This window comes from Rana temporaria, chromosome 13 (genome assembly GCF_905171775.1).
Source record: "Rana temporaria chromosome 13, aRanTem1.1, whole genome shotgun sequence".
NCBI classification, from domain to species: Eukaryota; Metazoa; Chordata; class Amphibia; order Anura; family Ranidae; genus Rana; species Rana temporaria.
In genome coordinates this window covers 4,009,102-4,021,521 of record NC_053501.1, presented here as the reverse complement: position 1 = coordinate 4,021,521, position 12,420 = coordinate 4,009,102, and the positions used below count along the sequence as shown (strand labels likewise).

Here is a 12,420-nt window from a genome sequence, read left to right as displayed (position 1 = left end):
TACTGTATCTATGGAGAGTGTTGTCAGGTGCATTTTTACCCTCGTTCCCAGAACACGTATTGTGAAAAACACGTATTGCGCTTCTGTTGCCATTAAATGTGAATGGCACCTCCAATGCAGTTAGCCAACGTGTGTTTTGTCGCACAGCAAAATGTGTCCCAAAGGTGCCAAATTGTGTGGTAAAAAAAAAAAAAAATACGCTACATTTTCAAAAGTATTGGGACGCCTGCCTTTACAGGCACATGAATTTTATTGGCCTCCCAGTCTTGGTCCGGAGGGTTCAATATTGAGTTGGCTCCGCCCTTTGCAGCTATAACAGCTTCAGCTCTTCTGGGAAGGCCGTCCACAAGGTTTAGGAGGGTGTCTATGGGAATGTTTCACCATTCTTCCAGAAGAGCATTTGTGAGGTCAGGCACTGATGTTGGACGAGAAGGCCCAGTTTGCAGTCTCCGCTCTAATTCACCCCAAAGGTTTTCTATCGGGTTGAGTTCAGGACTCTGTGCAGGCCAGTCAAGTTCCTCCACCTCAAACTCGCTCATCCATGCAGTGTTTTGCGAACCGTCAGTATTTTTACTGACAGTTCGTAAAAACAGGCACATTCCCCCCCCCCCCCCCCTGTTCGTAAATGTCTGTGGTTGCGGGAATGTGCCAGGAAAAATAGCCGAGATCGGTTCGGTTTGGAGCTGCGCATGGAGATTGGAGGCAGGGGGTGATTGGAGGCAGGGGGTGATTGGAGGCAGGGGGTGATTGGAGGCAGGGGGCCAATAAAATACATTTACGTTTTTGGTTGTCACATGAGAAAGTGCGGGACATTTCATACTTCTTCAAGGCACTGTATTGTATGTGAGAACTCCTATATTGGCCACTCTGTCTAGCCAGTCTTGTGATTCACCCAGCTCTGCCACCTTGCAGAGTGGGAAGGGTGACACCACGATCATTTGCTGTTTATGTCATTTGTCTGCTCATGTGACAATTATTCTTCATGATCACATTGCTAATTCATCACAAAGCTGAAATAGGAAACAGCAGAGTCAGCTTCCCGGCTAAAATACACTAAAATACAAAGCATTTCACTTAGCGCTCAGCAGTCCAATGGCGGAAGGTGATATCGGCCCCTTTAGCGTTATCTACACAGCACTTGGGTAATGGGCCCGGCACAGGCTCGGTAATAGGCCCGGCACAGACTCGGTAATGGGCCCGGCACAGGCTCGGTAATGGATACAGTACAGGCTCGGTAATGGGCCCGGCACAGGCTCGGTAATGGATACAGTACAGGCTCGGTAATGGGCCCGGCACAGGCTCGGTAATGTGCACGGCACAGGCTCGGTAATGTGCACGGCACAGGCTCGGTAATGGGCCCGGGACAGGCTCGGTAATGGGCCCGGGACAGGCTCGGTAATGGGCCCGGCACAGGCTCGGTAATGGGCCCGGCACAGGCTCGGTAATGTGCACGGCACAGGCTCGCTAATGTGCACGGCACAGGCTCGGTAATGTGCACGGCACAGGCTCTGTAATGGGCCCGGCACAGGCTCGGTAATGGGCACGGCACAGGCTCTGTAATGGGCCCGGCACAGGCTCTGTAATGGTCCCGGCACAGGCTCTGTAATGGTCCCGGCACAGGCTCTGTAATGGTCCCGGCACAGGCTCGGTAATGGGCCCGGCACAGGCTCGGTAATGTGCCCGGCACAGGCTCTGTAATGGGCCCGGCACAGGCTCGGTAATGTGCACGGCACAGGCTCGGTAATGTGCACGGCACAGGCTCTGTAAGGGGCCTGGCACAGGCTCGGTAATGTGCCCGGCTCAGGCTCGGTAATGGGCCCGGCACAGGCACTGTAATGTGCACGGCACAGGCTCTGTAATGTGCACGGCACAGGCTCTGTAATGGGCCCAGCACAGGCTCTGTATGGGGGCCGGCACAGGCTCGGTAATGGGCACGGCACAGGCTCTGTAATGGGCCCGGCACAGGCTCTGTAATGGGCCCGGCACAGGCTCGGTAATGGGCACGGCACAGGCTCTGTAATGGGCCCGGCACAGGCTCTGTAATGGTCCCGGCACAGGCTCTGTAATGGTCCCGGCACAGTCTCTGTAATGGTCCCGGCACAGGCTCGGTAATGGGCCCGGCACAGGCTCGGTAATGTGCCCGGCACAGGCTCTGTAATGGGCCCGGCACAGGCTCGGTAATGTGCACGGCACAGGCTCGGTAATGTGCACGGCACAGGCTCTGTAATGGGCCTGGCACAGGCTCGGTAATGTGCCCGGCTCAGGCTCGGTAATGGGCCCGGCACAGGCACTGTAATGTGCACGGCACAGGCTCTGTAATGTGCACGGCACAGGCTCTGTAATGGGCCCAGCACAGGCTCTGTAATGGGCCCAACACAGGCTCGGTAATGTGCACGGCACAGGCTCTGTAATGGGCCCAGCACAGGCTCTGTATGGGGGCCGGCACAGGCTCGGTAATGGGCACGGCACAGGCTCTGTAATGGGCCCGGCACAGGCTCTGTAATGGGCCCGGCACAGGCTCGGTAATGTGCATGGCACAGGCTCGGTAATGGGCCCGGCACAGGCTCGGTAATGGGCCCGGCACAGGCTCTGTAATGGGCCCGGCACAGGCTCGGTAATGTGCACGGCACAGGCTCTGTAATGGGCCCGGCACAGGCTCGGTAATGTGCCCGGCTCAGGCTCGGTAATGGACCCGGCACAGGCTTGGTAATGTGCCCGGCTCAGGCTCAGTAATGGGCCCGGGACACAGGCTCTGTAATGGGCCCGGCACAGGCTCGGTAATGTGCATGGCACAGGCTCGGTAATGGGCCCGGCACAGGCTCGGTAATGGGCCCGGCACAGGCTCTGTAATGGGCCCGGCACAGGCTCGGTAATGTGCACGGCACAGGCTCTGTAATGGGCCCGGCACAGGCTTGGTAATGTGCCCGGCACAGGCTCTGTAATGGGCCCGGCACAGGCTCGGTAATGTGCACGGCACAGGCTCGGTAATGTGCACGGCACAGGCTCTGTAAGGGGCCTGGCACAGGCTCGGTAATGTGCCCGGCTCAGGCTCGGTAATGGGCCCGGCACAGGCACTGTAATGTGCACGGCACAGGCTCTGTAATGTGCACGGCACAGGCTCTGTAATGGGCCCAGCACAGGCTCTGTATGGGGGCCGGCACAGGCTCGGTAATGGGCACGGCACAGGCTCTGTAATGGGCCCGGCACAGGCTCTGTAATGGGCCCGGCACAGGCTCGGTAATGGGCACGGCACAGGCTCTGTAATGGGCCCGGCACAGGCTCTGTAATGGTCCCGGCACAGGCTCTGTAATGGTCCCGGCACAGTCTCTGTAATGGTCCCGGCACAGGCTCGGTAATGGGCCCGGCACAGGCTCGGTAATGTGCCCGGCACAGGCTCTGTAATGGGCCCGGCACAGGCTCGGTAATGTGCACGGCACAGGCTCGGTAATGTGCACGGCACAGGCTCTGTAATGGGCCTGGCACAGGCTCGGTAATGTGCCCGGCTCAGGCTCGGTAATGGGCCCGGCACAGGCACTGTAATGTGCACGGCACAGGCTCTGTAATGTGCACGGCACAGGCTCTGTAATGGGCCCAGCACAGGCTCTGTAATGGGCCCAACACAGGCTCGGTAATGTGCACGGCACAGGCTCTGTAATGGGCCCAGCACAGGCTCTGTATGGGGGCCGGCACAGGCTCGGTAATGGGCACGGCACAGGCTCTGTAATGGGCCCGGCACAGGCTCTGTAATGGGCCCGGCACAGGCTCGGTAATGTGCATGGCACAGGCTCGGTAATGGGCCCGGCACAGGCTCGGTAATGGGCCCGGCACAGGCTCTGTAATGGGCCCGGCACAGGCTCGGTAATGTGCACGGCACAGGCTCTGTAATGGGCCCGGCACAGGCTCGGTAATGTGCCCGGCTCAGGCTCGGTAATGGGCCCGGCACAGGCTTGGTAATGTGCCCGGCTCAGGCTCAGTAATGGGCCCGGGACACAGGCTCTGTAATGGGCCCGGCACAGGCTCGGTAATGTGCCCAGCTCAGGCTCGGTAATGGGCCCGGCACAGGCTCGGTAATGGGCCCGGCACAGGCTCTGTAATGGGCCCGGCACAGGCTCTGTAATGGGCCCGGCACAGGCTCTGTAATGGGCCCGGCACAGGCTCTGTAATGGGCCCGGCACAGGCTCTGTAATGGGCCCGGCACAGGCTCTGTAATGGGCCCGGCACAGGCTCGGTAATGTGCCCGGCACAGGCTCTGTAATGGGCCCGGCACAGGCTCGGTAATGGGCTTGTATATGCGTGTATGCTGGTCCTTAAGTGGTTAAAGGAGCATCATTTTAAAAAAAAAGAACCTTTAGTATCACTTTAAACAAAAAAAGGTTAAAAAATGGCAAATATATTGATGTCGAAAAACAACATGGTGAATGCATTTCAAGGCTATAAGGTTTTCCCTTCATCGCAGCTTAAACGTTTGGACTTAACAGACTGTTGGGCCTATTTGGGTTAAAAGGGTATGTCAGGACCTGGATCATCTACTGGGCACACTGTTGTTCCCTGGGCGTTGGGTTATACTTTCAGTGTTCATCCGCGGGTGTCTTCCAGCAGCTAGCAGTTCCTATTTATCAATCTCCATCTAATGCTGGCTGCTGGGAAGGTATTTAGTCCCTTCTCTGACATTACATTTCAAATCAGTGTTTTGCATTGCTTTGCTAGTCAGATATTATTTGCCATTTATCCTGCTCCTGATCTACTCTTGCCCTGCATGCCCAGCTGCCTTAAATCTGCTCCCCTTGTTGCAGATCCCAGTCCTGCCCCCCCCCCCTTTTCCTTGTATCTCCGATATTCCCTAAGACTTGCGTTCCAAATTTTGTATATATTGGGCTGGATTCAGGTAGAATTGCACATTTTTTACGGAGGCGCAGGGCAACGTTTTTGCCCTGCGCCCCCGCAAATTTGCTGCGCTGCCTTGATTCACGGAGCAGTAGCTCCGTAAATTGGGTGGGCGCGCCGGCAAAATGCCCGGCGCAAGCGCACGCAATTTAAATGATCCCGTAGGGGGCGGGAATCATTTAAATTAGGCGCGTTCCCGCGCCGATCGTAGAGCGCATGCTCCGTCGGGAAACTTTCCCGACGTGCATTGCGGCAAATGACGTCGCAAGGACGTCATTTGCTTCAAAGTGAACGTGAATGGCGTCCAGCGGCATTCACGATTCACTTACGCAAACTACGTAAATTTCAAATTTCGCGACGCGGGAACGACGGGTATACGTAACATTGGCTGCCCCTGCTAATAGCAGGGGCAGCCTCACGCAAAAACCGCCGTACGGAAACGACGTAAATTGCGTACGCAGGGCTCGCGCAACGTTGTGAATCGGCGTTAGTATGCAATTTGCATACTATACGCTGAGCACAACGGGAACGCCACCTAGCGGCCATCGCAAGAATGCAGCCTAAGATATGCGGGCATAAGAGCCTTATGCCAGTCATATCTTAGGCTGCAGTCGGCGTAACGAGGTTCCTGAATCAGGAGCATTCGTTACGCCGGGGCAAGTAAGCAACTGCGCTGTGTAACCTATGGTTACCCAGGCGCAAATGCTTCTTGAATCCAGGCCATTGATATTATACAGTAGTTAGATTGTTAGATATTTTGCTCACTTTTATCAGGTTTCTTAAAAAAAAAAACGAAAATGTTAAAATATATATATATATATAGTCCTAAGTTTAATGGGTAGTTTGTAATGATATATGTCCATGGGGCGGCCATATTTTCTCATTACATATGCAGGCTCTGCTTCCAGCACTATAAAAAAATAGGATTTTTGTACTCACCGTAAAATCCATTTCTCTGAAGTTCATGGACGGACACAGCATCCTTTGACAGTAGGGAGCTGCATAACCCTACTGTCAAAGGATGCTGTGTCCGTCCATGAACGGAAGAGAAATGGTGCTTTCCTGCTCCATCTCACAATGCAAGTCAATGAGTCAGCCGACACACAATGATAAAACAACGCACCCCATAACCTTTATATCTTATCTCAACAGCTGTAAAGCAGAATGAGGGGATAGACTGCAATAAAGCATATAGCACCACCTAGTGGCCAATCTCTATATTTAATTTAATAACTAGAAAATATAAAAATATAAGTATGTAAAATTTAAAACTGACACAAAGAATTTAGTTTAAAAAGTTAAACATGCAATAATAACACAGAGACTTGCTGAAAAGACACTATGGCCCAGATTCACAGAGAGCAAGGCGCACATTACGCCGTCGTAGAGCAAACACTGTACGCTACGCCAACGCAGCGCAGAGAGGCAAGCATTGCATTCAGCAAGCCAGTGCTCCCAACGCTGCGCCAGCGTGGCGTGGGTTTCGAAGGCGCACGTCAGCGTAGGTGGAAATGGGCGTGACCCCATGATGGGCCGAGCGCCAGACAGGTACGTATCACGAACTGCGCATGCGCCGTCACGTGGACGCATACACAGCACCCCCCTGCGCCTGCTCACAACCACCCCGGCACAACTGCCTAAGCTACGTCAGATCACCGCGTACGTCGTGAACATAACGTACGCCCAGCCAGACACACATACAACGCACAATACGCCGGCTTGTGTTCCCTGGTGCAGACCTGTGCATGTCTGTTGCCGGGTTGCACCTCATGTATGGGGAATAATTTTACGCCGGACATACAACTTACGCGCATCTCTTACGTAGCATGCGCCGGGCACACGCACGTTCGTGAATCAGCGTATTTCCCTCATTTGAATGGCTAATCAATGGGAGCAGCCCCATGCGCCCAGCCTAAATGTGCGCCCACCCTACGCCGGCACGACCAAGCTACGTCGGTGGGGTGTAGCCTGGTTTTAGGCGCATGTCTGTTTGTGGGTCTGGCGCACAGATACGAAGGCGCACATTTGCACTTACGTCGGCCTAACTTGTTATACGTCGGCGTAAGTGCTTTTTGAATCTGGGCCTATGCATTCGCTATAAAGCTGACAGGGGAACAATACCTCCTGTTGCTGAAGAACTACAAGTGCCAGATGCTGACAAGGCATGCTGGGGGCCTTTCATCCCTAAACTGGTAGCAGGCAGTCGGTTGTACCTGTATGCAATGAACTATGCAATTCTCCCAAATTATGCATCAGCATACAGACCGCTGCCAGTTTGGCTTCCACCATCACAGGAGCGACCCCTAGCTGTCGCCAGGCAAACTGCAACCACCCGATTCCATTCTAAAACCGTATTTATTATTTCACACCAACAGATATAATTCCACATAGTACGTCCTTCTCCTGGATATTTAACCAGCACAGACACTAATGACTTGCTTGCCAAAAGTAATCAACTAGTTAAAAATCAATTCATGTATGACAAATTCTCATATGGCATCATTTCAAAGAAAATAAATATATTGAATTTTTTTTTTAAATGTTACAGAGAGGAAGAACAAAATTAGATCTTTTTTTTTTATGAATCACCCAGCTTAATGGATGTTGCACCATTTAACACAAATCACTGCATTTATAGTCAGTTTCTATGGACCAAAAAAAAAAAAACACTTTAGACTCCCAAAAAAACAAATAAAAAAATTAATTAGCAAAGGGGTTTATACAGATAGAAAAAATCACCAAATTACTGCATTTATAGTCAGTTTCTATGGACCAAAAAAATCACTTTAGGCTCCCAAAAAAACATAAATAAAATAATGAATTAGCAAAGGGGTTTATACAGATAGAAAAAAATCACCAAAATTACTGCATTTATAGTCAGTTTCTATGGACCAAAAAAATCACTTTAGGCTCCCAAGAAAACATAAATAAAAAAATTAATTAGCAAAGGAGTTTATACAGATAGAAAAAAATCTAAAAAAAAACACCAAAATTCCTTTTTTAAGTCAGTTTCTATGGACCAAAAAAATCATTTTAGACTCCCAAAAAACATAAATAAAAAAAAATGAATTAGCAAAGGGGTTTATACAGATAGAAAAAAAATCTAATAAAAAAAAAAATCACCAAAATTACTGCATTTATAGTCAGTTTCTATGGACCAAAAAAATCACTTTAGACTCCCCAAAAAACATAAATAAAACAATTAATTAGCAAAGGGGTTTATACAGATAGAAAAAAATCTAAAAAAAAAAATCACCAAAATTACTGCATTTATAGTCAGTTTCTATGGACCAAAAAAATCACTTTAGACTCCCAAAAAAACACAAATAAAACAATTAATTAGCAAAGGGGTTTATACAGATAGAAAAAAATCAAAAAAAAAATCACCAAAATTACTGCAGCTAAAATTCGGATTTTTTTGTAGCCCTATGACACATCCTGTATATGTAATGATGGAATGCATGAAAGTCTTATCATCAACAGGCAAAAGGTGGGGGGGGGGGATGAATATTGGTGGGTCTGGTGTGGATACATTCCGGATGTATTATAATAAAAGCTCCCTTTTTTTTATTTTACTGCCTATATAACTCACGTAATGATTTTTTTCTCTCTCTTTTTTTTTTTTTTTCTGGATGACACAGCATCCGGATTCTGCAACGACGCTCGCATACCATGCTGAATTATGACCAATTGTAGAATCATGTTACTCTTAGGTTACATACCCGACACTTTACTTCTGGATAAATTGTACGTGCGCTAATCTGAACACTTTTTCTCAGGCACATTTCATTTTGAAATGAATAATAATCGCAATTTTTTTTTAATAAATAAATATATAAATATATATATAAATGTATCCCACTTTCAAAATTTGACTGCAGTGTATGTGTTTATAAGAAAAAATAATAATATATATATATTTTTTTTTTTATAAACACATACACTGCAGTCAAATTTTGAAAGTGGGATACATGTCAGTAAAAATGTACTTTACTAAATAAATAAATAAATATAAATATATATATATATATATTTTTTTTCCTCATTTTACTGACGTCACTGTGTGTGTGTGTTTTATATGTATTAAATTATATATATATATATATATATATATATATATATATATATATATATATATATATATATATATAAAAACACACATAGTAAAGTCAGTAAAATGTATGTGTATGTGTATATGTATATATGTATATATATATATGGATTGGCAACTAGGGTGGCTCACGAGGGCTGTAAATGCACCCTTGGAAAGAGTGTGTGATATATATATACATACACACACACATAGTGAAGTCAGTAAAACAAAAATGTATATATATATACATATATATATATATATATATATATATATATATATATATAAAAGGGTTCTGTAAATTGGAAAGAGTGTGTGATTGAGATATATATATATATATATATATATATATATACATTTTAATTTGACTGACCCCACTATGTGTGTATATATATGTGTATACATATACATAATCACACACTCTTTCCAAGGGTGCATTTACAGCACTCGTGAGCCACCCTAGTTGCCAATCCACTCCGGCCAAAACTGCCCTCTTGCCCATTGCCAACCACCAGCCTCACCAAGCCCCACTTAGGTGAACCTGGCACACACACTGTATTAATCTCCCTGCAGCCCCATAGCCAAGGGGGGGGGGGGGAAGTGGCAGAATGGCTCTCTGCATCTATCGGTGCCAACATGGGCACTGCCAACTGCAGCAAAAAAAAAAAAAAAAAAAGGGGAAAAAGCCAGACTCAGCAGTGCACACTACAGGCAAAACCAGTTAGGAATATAAGTGGGCAAAGATGGAATGGGAAGACAGTGGATTTTTTTTTTCCTCTAGTGCCACCCACCTGCCATTCACACACGCATCGGGAAGGTCAACGGATGTGTGTGCCCCCCAGCTGCACAAGTGCACACCTACCTTTTTCTCACTTTGCTAAATTCAGTGCTGGCACTTAGCATTAGAGGTCCTGGCTCCATTGTCAGGAGAGGCAAGAAAAAAAAAAAAAAGGAAAGAAAGAATAGAAAAGAAATGCAAATTAAATGTGTAGGTGAAGGCAGCGGCGATTGCAATCTCGCTGGCACAGCGCTCTGCGATCTGGCTGATCAGGTAGGTGCAAGTCGCAGCAGCCACATACTAGTTGCTCAGCGGAAGGTACCATGTCATCTGCAGGCTGCATGGAGGAAGGAGGCTGACCGCAGTGCTGAGGTCACAGCAGCCACATCTGCAGCAGATGCATGCCCTATAGCAGCCAGCATAGCACCCATACATAGCCCTGGCTGGGCTAAAGGAAAAGGGGGAGGGAGGGGTGGAGTGCCACAGCTGCACAGGGGTAGCGATTGCTTAAATGAATTTCCTCAAAGGATGCTGAGCAGCGTACAGCCAGGGCTCTCCCCCCCCTTTTTTCAGACAACAATGGTGGAATCCAGGAGGAAAAAAAAAGTAAAAAAGCACAGAAGGCGATAAATCTGCAAAGCATCCTCTGTGTGCTGGGAAGAGGTCTGAAATATGTCGTTACAATGTAACGCTGGCAGCGGGTCGGGTGAGGACAGCATGCCAACGTCTGGAAATGTTTTTTTATTATTTATTCTCTATTTTTATTCATTTTTTTCTAGATGCAAAATACTTTTTTTTTTTTTATCAATCTAACTCTAAGGCTGCATTCACACCTTGGCGTATTTACGCCCGACGCTCGTCCCGCTGGAGGGGTGATTCAACATTGATGTCTATGGAGATGGTTCACATCTCCACGCCGAAACGCCGTACGCCTGAAGCCCAAAACAAGTCCCGGACCCTTTTTTTCAGGCGGCTTTCGGCGTTCGGCATAGACAACAATGTTGTAAAAAAAAAAAGGTTAAAACTACTAGTTTTGTCGCGGCAAATCACGGTACAATACGCCGCAATTTGTCACGGCAAAATACGCCGCGTTATAGTGTGAATGCAGCCTTAAGCCTCGTACACACACGCTTTTCTCGTCGGGGAATAGAGAAGCTGCTCTCCATGGGGCAGATTCTCGTAGAATCGCGCAAAACTGTGCGGGCGTAACGTATCTCCTTTACGTTACGCCGCCGCAAGTTTTCCAGGCAAGTGCTTTATTCACAAAGCACTTGCCTGTAAAGTTGCGGCGGCGTAGCGTAAAAAAACACCCGGCGCAAGCCCCGCCTAATTCAAATTAGGCGGGTAGGGGGGCGTATAGCATTTAAATGAAGCGCGTTCCCGCGCCGAACGTACTGCGCATGCGCCGTCTAAAAAATATCCCAGGGTGCATTGCTCCAAATGACGTCATTGGTTTCGACGTGAACGGAAATGGCGTCCGGCCCCATTCACGGAACGACTTACGCAAACGTCGTAAATTTTTACATTTTGACGCGGGAACGACGGCCATACTTAACATTGATTGCGCCTCATAGACCCAGGGGCAACTTTACGCCGGGGCAAGCCTAACGTAAACGTCGTAACTTTACTGCGTCGGCCTGCGCGTACGTTCGGGAATTCGCATATCTAGCTAATTTGCATACTCGACGGGGAAAATGACGGAGGCGACACCTAGCGGACAAAAAAAAATTGCATTTAAGATCCGATGGCGTAAGAGCCTTACGCCTGTCGGATCTAATGGATATCAATGCGTAACTGATTCTAAGAATCAGGCGCATAGATACGACGGCCCAGATCAGGACTTACGACGGCGTACATGGCGTTGCGCCGTCGTAAGCCCTTTGAGAATCTGTTCCTATTTTTCTCGTCGGGATTCTCGGCAGTGTTTTCCCCGCCGAGAAACCCAAGCTTGTGTATGCTTACCTGGCCCCCGGTAAGCCTGTGCATGCTCGATGAGACTTTGCCGCATGCGCGGTGGCTTACAAGGCATAGTGTAAGGTGTAGCCAGGTGGCGGCGACGGCATCGAATGTGATGAGCGCATGCTCTTCGTAGTCGATGACATCAACGCGTTATTGCCATTCAAAAGAACGGTGTGTGTGTGTACACTCGGCGGGCAAGAGAGCTTGCCAGGAATAGCGAGATTCCCAACCGCGTGTACAGGGTATTATTCTTAAAAGCTGAACTTTAAAGAAAACTACCCTTGGGCCTCATTCACAAAGGAAGCTGGGGGAGGGGGGGGGGGTGGGACGAGAGTAAAAACAAGCTGCATTTTTATGCAGCCCACGACCGTCCACCTAAAGCAGGGGTCTCCAAACTGCGGCCCTTTGCTTGCCTGGGGTACTATTCTTCCCACTAATACAAGATACTATTCTGCCAACTGACGCCAACAATGGGTCACCATTTCTCCCAATGACACCAACAACGGGGCACCATTTCTCCCAATGACACCAACAAAAAAGGTAACTTTTTTCCTTCGTTGATGTGCACTGATGAGGCATCACTGGTGGGCACTGATGAGGCGGCACTGGTGGGCACTGCTGAGGCAGCACTGATGAGGCAGCACTGGTGGGCACTGATGAGGCCGTACTGGTGGGCATTGATGAGGCATCACTGGTGAGCACGGAT

General features: G+C 48.7%; 1 protein-coding gene across 1 annotated transcript in view; it reads right to left on the bottom strand.

Annotated features, from left to right (window-relative positions):
• The window catches only part of TRAF3 (TNF receptor associated factor 3), a 139,866-nt gene extending 129,739 nt beyond the window's left edge, over window positions 1–10,127 (bottom strand). Inside the window, exon 1 of the mRNA XM_040333336.1 lies at window positions 9,840–10,127. The gene's annotated coding sequence lies outside the window, so the exon portion shown is untranslated. The remainder of the gene's footprint in view (window positions 1–9,839) is intronic.
• Window positions 10,128–12,420: the final 2,293 nt, after the last annotated feature.